Below are 8,189 nucleotides of genomic sequence, written 5' to 3'. Positions count from 1 at the left end.
ACGGTACGTGTAACTGACTAAACTCTTTAGTCACGGGATCCACCATCGTTAACTACCAGGCATTCCACTAAAGACCGACAACTAAACTCTCCTTACTATAAATATATTTTGTGTCCATATCAACCAATCAACAGTGTGATAACCTTTCACAGATCGCTCGTAAGTACAAGTGGGCCAATAACCGTTATGCCCCTGAAGTTACATCTAACTCTTCAAGTACCATTGATCTCTCTAATGAACATAGGTCATAGTCATACTATGACTGAGTCCTCTCTTCCAAAGAGAAGTTGTGGCCAATATGTTCAAGTCCCGAAATCAGCCCTTAAGAGAGTAATCTATCTACTTACCTTTGCTTCGGGGAGGGAGTGAATTCCATCTTGTGTAACTGAGTTCCTAACTCCCAAATCAGACAAATCCCCAAAAAGGTACACATGTTGAGTTAGCAATCTGGCCACGCTCACCCATCTAATCAAAGACCACCCTCAAAGGCTGGAGTTTCCAAAACACTCAGGATTGAGGTCATGTCACCTATGGTCATTTAGGTGAGATGTAAGTCTCAAGTATCAACGGTGTTATATACGGAGATGAATCACCTCGTGGTCCAATCTTATACAAACTCTTTGTATAGGACACCTTCGCTTGCATGTCTCCACTGAATGGTTAGGATCTACCATCTGTAATAGTTCACAACACTTGTAAACATCTGTAAAGCGGACCGTATCCGTAGTGTCACTAGGATCAGGTATCCCTCCTTAATCCTTATACTACATACCTTTTTAAGTTATCACTTAAGGCATGATCCACTTGTATGTCTCATATACATGCTTAAGTTTACATACAATAACCATGGAGCTTTGTTTATTGGATATGAGTAAATGCCAAATAAACTAACTCTTATTTTATTCATAACAATGTGTATAGTGTACAAACTACGAGACTCCAGGAGAATTAGGAGACCAATCCCAACAATCTCCCACTTATCCTAATGTCTCAGGACACTAATATATAATACAAGATAAATACAAGACAATATACGATAAACTAGGGCATACACTATACCCAGTATCATCTCCCACTAGCCTTAGACAATATGTCGCATGTCTAGGAGACCCAGACTCTCTAGGTGACCCTTGAACACTTTAGCCGTGAGAGCCTTTGTAAATGGATCAGTAACATTATTCCCCTACGCGATCTTTGTCTATCACATCACCGCGATGTAAAATCTCCCTAATCAAGTGATATTTTTGTTCAATATGCTTGCCTCGACGATGACTCCAAGATTCTTTTGAATTTATCATAGCTCCGCTGTTATCACAATAAAAAGTGATTTGCAAATCCATTTTTGGAACAACTTCCAAATCTGTAAGGAATTTCCTCAACCAAACAGCTTCCTTAGCTACTTCACAAACGGCTACGTATTCGGCTTCCATAGTGGAGTCCATGATGCATCATTGCTTGATGCTTTGCCACACTACAACCCCTCTATTTAGAGTGAACATTGACCCTGATATCAATTTACAAGAATCTCTATCGGTTTGAAAGTCAGAGTCGTGTATTCTGTAATGATCAGATCCTTGTTTCCATCCAGAAGCATGTAGTCCCTCGTTCTTCGAAGATACTTGAGGATTTTCTTGGTCGCCATTCGGTGATCAAATATTATATTGGACTGATAGTGACTAACAATCCCTACTGCATAGCAAATGTCGGGTTTGGTACACAACATTGCATACATTAGGCTTCTAACAACTGAAGCATAAGGAATCCATTACATCTCTTCAACTTCTTGAGGTGTTTTAGGACATTGATCATTAGACAAAATGATCCCATGCTTGAAGTGTAAACAATCCCTCTTGGAATCTTGCATCCTATACCTGATCAACATTTGATCGATGTACGATGCCTGAAAGAAGGTTAACCTCCTTTTCTTATGATCCCGAATGATTTGGATCTCTAGAACATACTGAGCCTCACCTAAATCTTTCATTTGGAATTGAGCAACTAATCACTTCTTAATGTCAATCAAAAACCCTACATCATTCCTAATGAGTAGGATATAATCCATACACAATACCAGGAAAGTTACTGAGTTGTTGATGATCTTCTTGTAAACACAAGGCTCATCAACGTTCTGATCAAAGCCAAACAAATTGACTGCACTATCAAATCTAATGTTCCACGATCTTGATGCTTGTTTCAGCTCATAAATGGACCTATTAAGCTTGCAAAATCTTTGCTCTTGATCTGAAACTATGAACCCTTCTGGTTGAGCCATGTAGATGGTCTCCTTAAGATTACCATTAAGAAAGGAAATCTTGACATTCATTTGCTATATATCATAATCAGAAGATGTGGCTATGAACAGGAGTATCTTGATAGACTTTAGCATGATAACAGGTGAGAAAGTTTCCTCATAGTCCACTCCCTCAACCTGGGTATAACCCTTTGCCACGAGTCTAGCCTTAAAAATTTGCACCTTTCCATCTACACTCCGCTTTCACTTGTAGATCCACTTACACCTTATACGTCTTACCCCATCAGGCTAATCCATAAGCTCTTAGACTTGATTGAAGTACATAGACTCCATCTTCTGGTTCATGGCCTTAATCCACTCATCCTTATCAACATCCTCCATTTCATTCTCAAAAGAAAAAGGATCCTCGACCCCATTAGAAATGACATTCTGGGCTTCAGTCAAACCCATGTAACAATTTGGTGGGTTTCTAACCCCCCCGCTACGTCGAGGCAATCTCAACTCTCGAGCTGGTTAACTAGATGTACCGACATCAATAACTCTTGTTGATCTGTAAATCTATTCAAAAACTCTTTTTGAACCCACAGTAGTCTCACTCTCACTAGAAATCTCACGTAAAACAAGTTTACTTCGTGGTTTATGATCCCTGATATGGTCTTCTTCCAAGAAGATAGCATTTGTAGAAACAAACAATTTTTTCTCACTAGGATCCACCCCTCGTTTCCCTGGGGTAGCCTACAGAAAGGCAAACGTTCGAACGTGGTTCCAACTTCTTCGGGTTAGTCAAAAGCACATGGGTCGGACACCCACAAATCTTGAAGTAGCATAAAATACCTTTACGACCTCTCCACAACTAAAAAGGTATTTCAAAAACACTTTTTGAGTAAACATTGTTCAGAATGTAGCATGCAGTCTCCATTGGAAAACCCCAAAACGAGTCTAGAAGATGAGCATAACTCATCATAAACCGAACCATATCCAACAAGGTTCTATTTCTCCTTTTCGATAAATAATTCTGCTAAGGTGTGCCTGGGGCTGAGAGTTGAGACGTAATTCCATATTCTATCATATAGTTATAGAGTTAGAAGTCCATATACTCTCCATTACGATCAGATCTTAGTGTTTTTATCTTCTTTTCTAATAAGTTTTCAACTTCAGCCTTATACTCCTTGAACTTGTCAAGGCCTTCAGACTTACATTGCATTAGGTAGAGATACCCGTACCTTTAATAATCATCTATGAAAGAGATGAAATATTCGTACCCATCTTAAGTTCTAACACTCATCGAACCACAGAGGTCAGAATGTATAAGCTTAAAGGCTTTCTTGGCTCTGTAACATTTTCCAGTAAAAGGTTGTTTGGTCATCTTGCCTTCGAGGGATGATTCACACACTGGCAAGGAGTATTCTTCTAAACTCTTTAGAAGTCCATTTTTTAGCAACTGCTCAATCTGATTGAGGTTAATGTGGTCTAACCTTAAATGCCAAAGATGGGTGTTTTTCTTAGGAGACTAACGACCTTTGGTCTTTTAGCTGTCGTTTCCGTACTGAACATCTCAATAATAAACAAGGGTTTTATGACTAACGGCCTTAGTACATACAAATTACTTTCCATTGAACTAAAAACAATCTCCATTCCATTCTTGAAAATAAACACTTTACTCTCAAAAAAGGATATGGTATAACCTTGTTCAATGAGACAAGAAACTGAGATTAAGTTCCTCTTGATATGAGGAATTACGAAAACATTATTCAGTAACAGATAATGTTTCTTATCCAAAAATAACTTCATCCTGTCTATAGCAACAGCTGAAACAACCTCACCAGTATCGACTCGAAGAGTCAACTCTTCTTGTGGCAACAATTGCTAGGAACTAAATCCTTGGTAAGAGGAACTGACGTGGTTAGTAGCACCTAAATCAAGGATCCAGGCAAAATCATCATTCTCTACCAAACATGTCTCCAAGACCAGTAAATCATATTTATTGTCTTTAGACATCCTCCTCTTTTGGAGGGTAGTGGGATCAGTATCAGAACCTAAATAACCTCCAAGTTCCATGTCAGAGAATACTTCCCTTCTATGAACTTTAACAGAGCCAACAACATTAGCTTTCTCTTCCTGCAGTTTAACCTGGGAACTGATACTATTAGTTTTGTCATCCATCCCTTTGTGCTCGAAAAGTAAGAACTGATGTTCAAACAAATCTTTTAACGAGTCCATGGTCTATCGTGCAATGATCCTATTCTTAACCTTTTTGGTCAAAACATCAGATATGCTAGCCAATATGAGAAGTTAGGTCAATGAATTAGCCTTCATCCACATCTCATATGCATTATGAACACTTTGCGATGCATCATGTGTCGGGACCTGAGGAAATTCCTCAACCATGATAAACTCGAGGTCGTTTACCACAAAATACATTTTATAAGACTCTTTCCGCTGTATGAAATTGGTCAAACTAGAGGCATTAAACGAAAAAACAAACACGTTGTTGAAAACAAACACACATTGATCTATATTAGGTTTTAAGCAAATACCCGTTGAAAAAATATACAATATCCAATACGGTTTAGCAAAATTAACATGAACCCCGTGTGACATCTAGTTTCGCAATGATGCTTCAAAGGTTTAGGACAAAAGCCGCTGAACTGTGGTCAATTTATCCCTCATCCGAATTGAGACATTCTCAACCAACCATTAATACAGAACAACTCATGCTCCTATAACAACTAGCCATCATTGATTTGGTCAAGAAATCATTAACTTACTTAATAATTTCTCATAAGTGTGACCCGCCATTTTAGGCCGTAGAGTTCTGCCCCAAGCAGCCAATCCGAAGGGAAAAAAATTTGATTGGGGAAAAAACTAAAGTGACTCTATCCATTTCTGGAGTTCACCTTGATATTAACCAACTGCACAAAACCCATCCGAAAAGGGACCCTCCCAGGGTGCCACGAGGGAGTGTCGAATGATGTCATGGTGTGAACCAATGATGACACACACCCTTCACCAATTTACTATAAACACTCTCTTTGTCCACCTTGATATTGACTCATGCAAACACCATCCAAAGGGTGATGCTCCCAGGGCACCACGAGGCCAAGCATGAATCTCACGGCGTGAACATTTAGGGAGAAACATGAGTGGAATCATTGACATATCATATACATCTCTTCCTTCCACCGGGCATTTTATAACCTAGGGTTTAGTTTACTTAGAAAAAGCACGGCTAAGAATTTTAACTAAGTGACTTTTTAGGTTTGCCCAAAAGTAACTTTTACCTTGGATAATTGAAACAACTTTTGTTCATCATCCATTAAACTCTTTAACGGAGTCTTTGACCAACTATCGTATGTTTGCAGAAAATCTATCTAATTCATCTTTCCAAGTAGGTTCCCAGGTAGGGATGTTCCGTTTCTGTCAGCTTAAGTACCCTAGCCTAGACAGAACCCGCCTTAGACAAAAAGTCCCTTATAGATAGATTTAATACAATTTTAATCTTTTATGTCAATCAATTTAATTCTATTAGACCGATTTAAAAATATTAAACTAGGTTGTTCATCCCATTAGAACCTTTTGAACTCAGATCTATCTCAATCCAATTTTAAAACCCTTTTAAAACATGAGTTCACCCTAAGTTCACATGCAACTCTTTCTTATTGATTTTAGTTGTAATTTCTATTATAATGCTTATACTAGAAACAACTAAATCCATGCACAATGCAAAGGAAACACATAAAAGGCATTCATAACGCTTCTAAATAGCCTAAATGTCATGTGTCATGCATTGTTCATTCATTGCTACTATTTATATAACTCTTATACAAGCACGTAACAAATCAAGAAAACATCCTAACTTAAAAATCGAATTAATGCAACGTAAAATCCAAATTTCAAAATTAACAAAAATGTTCTCAAATATTACAAAAATATTGAATTTTAAATTACAAACACTCGGGATGTTACAAAAATAAAGCGATAAATTACATTTATGCCATTTTTACCCTAAAATAAGCTTCTGCCATTCCAGAACCGAACCAGACCAACTCGAACTGACCCGAACTACTTCGAATCGGACCCCAAAACCACGAACTAAGCTAACCCAGTGCAAAACTGAACCAAACCACTTTGAACAAGCTAAACCGGATCGAATCATACTGAACCGTAGATGAACCGCGCATAATGCAGCCCTATCATCACATTGTCTTAGTGTTGCAACGCCATGAGAAGCATTGCATCGTTGTGACACCAGAATGCATTTCTGGGCAGTTTCTTCAACTATTCTTCATTTTGGCCAAAATGAGTCTCAATCTTCATCAATTCAGCCCTAATTCTAGACATGGACTTACAGAAGATTTCAAATTTTATGATTAAATGCAAAAAAACATAAGGGCCTTTACAGATTGATCAAATAAAAATCATGAAAATCTATGGCTATAAATTACCGTAAACATTTATTCGCAAAAAAATTTACATTCAAAATGCAATTAATCCCACAGAAAACCCAGAAAAAATTTCAGAAACCAAAATTAATACTACAAGATGACTCTAATACAAATTGTAGGGGTGAAAGCCCTAACGCAACGGAAGAACACATATAGGACCATTACTCATTATTAGTTTTACATATTTTGAAATACTAGCACACTGGGAAATTCCAGGATAATTACAGAGACCAAAACCAAAATTCAGTCTACTGTAAAATTCAATGTTAGTTTAATCATGCTTTAAATTAAAAGTACTAAAAATGGAAGAAACTCTTACTTTCGTTGACAACTCAGGCGAAATGACCAATTCTCCCTTTGATCGAAATCAACACTACTACAAGAGTTACCTCCCTATGCTCTAATAATTATTGAGGTAAAATTGATTTGTGGGAACCAATTGATTTGGAAAAAAGAAAAGGAGACTTTTTTAGATAAGTAAAAGGTACAAAACTCTTCTATGTCTTTTTGGATGAATCACTCATACACGTAAAACAATATGTTTTGCAGGTTTTGATTAAGGATAGAGAGAACGAGTGAAACGTGGGAATCATTCCATGTTTCTATTAACTCTTTATGTGAGAGTTAACTCTTAATTAAAACTAAACAAATTAATTAATTTAATAATTAACATTTAATTAAATCTTATTTAATTAATGATTTCATTTAAATCATATTTAAATGAAACATCTCTCACACAACTTCTAGTTTTATACACAACTTCTAGTTTTATTTCAGTTAATTAAATTAAATTAAATAATTATTTAATTTTCCAATTAAATAATTACCAAATTAAATATCAAATATTTAATTTAACCTATATTTGAATTATATTCAATTGTATTTCACTCATAACTTATGGTATTAAAGTGCATCAAATACACATTAATTTTTAACCTATAGTTTTAATATGAATCCAATTCATATTAAATTACTATTTGAACTCCTTCAAATATTTAATCTCTCATGAATAATCTTGAATCATATTCAAAACTAAGTTCTTTTAATTTAAATATAAACTTTATATAATAATATATCAATATACATTATATTCTTCCCCTAAGTGAATTTGCACATTTCAAACTTTATTAAAGACATAGATACCTCAATTCCCTTTTAAGAGCTAGAAAGGGGACCTCATGCACCTATATATCAAAAGCTCCAACAATATGAGACTAATTAGCTAAACTCATTATCCAAATTAATTAATATTCGTTAACTGCATATACACTCCACAAAAGATTCAAAACGCACTCTTCTCATTGCAGATATATTTCTATGTCCATGGATATAGACCAATAATAGCAAGTTAGTCCTTTACGAATGTTCATAATACCAACTGGGTCAAATTATCATTTTAACCCTAGGTTACCTCTATATCCTTAAGTACCAATGCTCCTCTAGTGAACAACTTGTTTATAGTCCAACCATTAACCATAAATCCCTTGTAGGCC

Source organism: Benincasa hispida, chromosome 11, assembly GCF_009727055.1.
Source record: "Benincasa hispida cultivar B227 chromosome 11, ASM972705v1, whole genome shotgun sequence".
Classification (NCBI taxonomy): Eukaryota; Viridiplantae; Streptophyta; class Magnoliopsida; order Cucurbitales; family Cucurbitaceae; genus Benincasa; species Benincasa hispida.
This window is presented reverse-complemented; position numbering follows the sequence as displayed.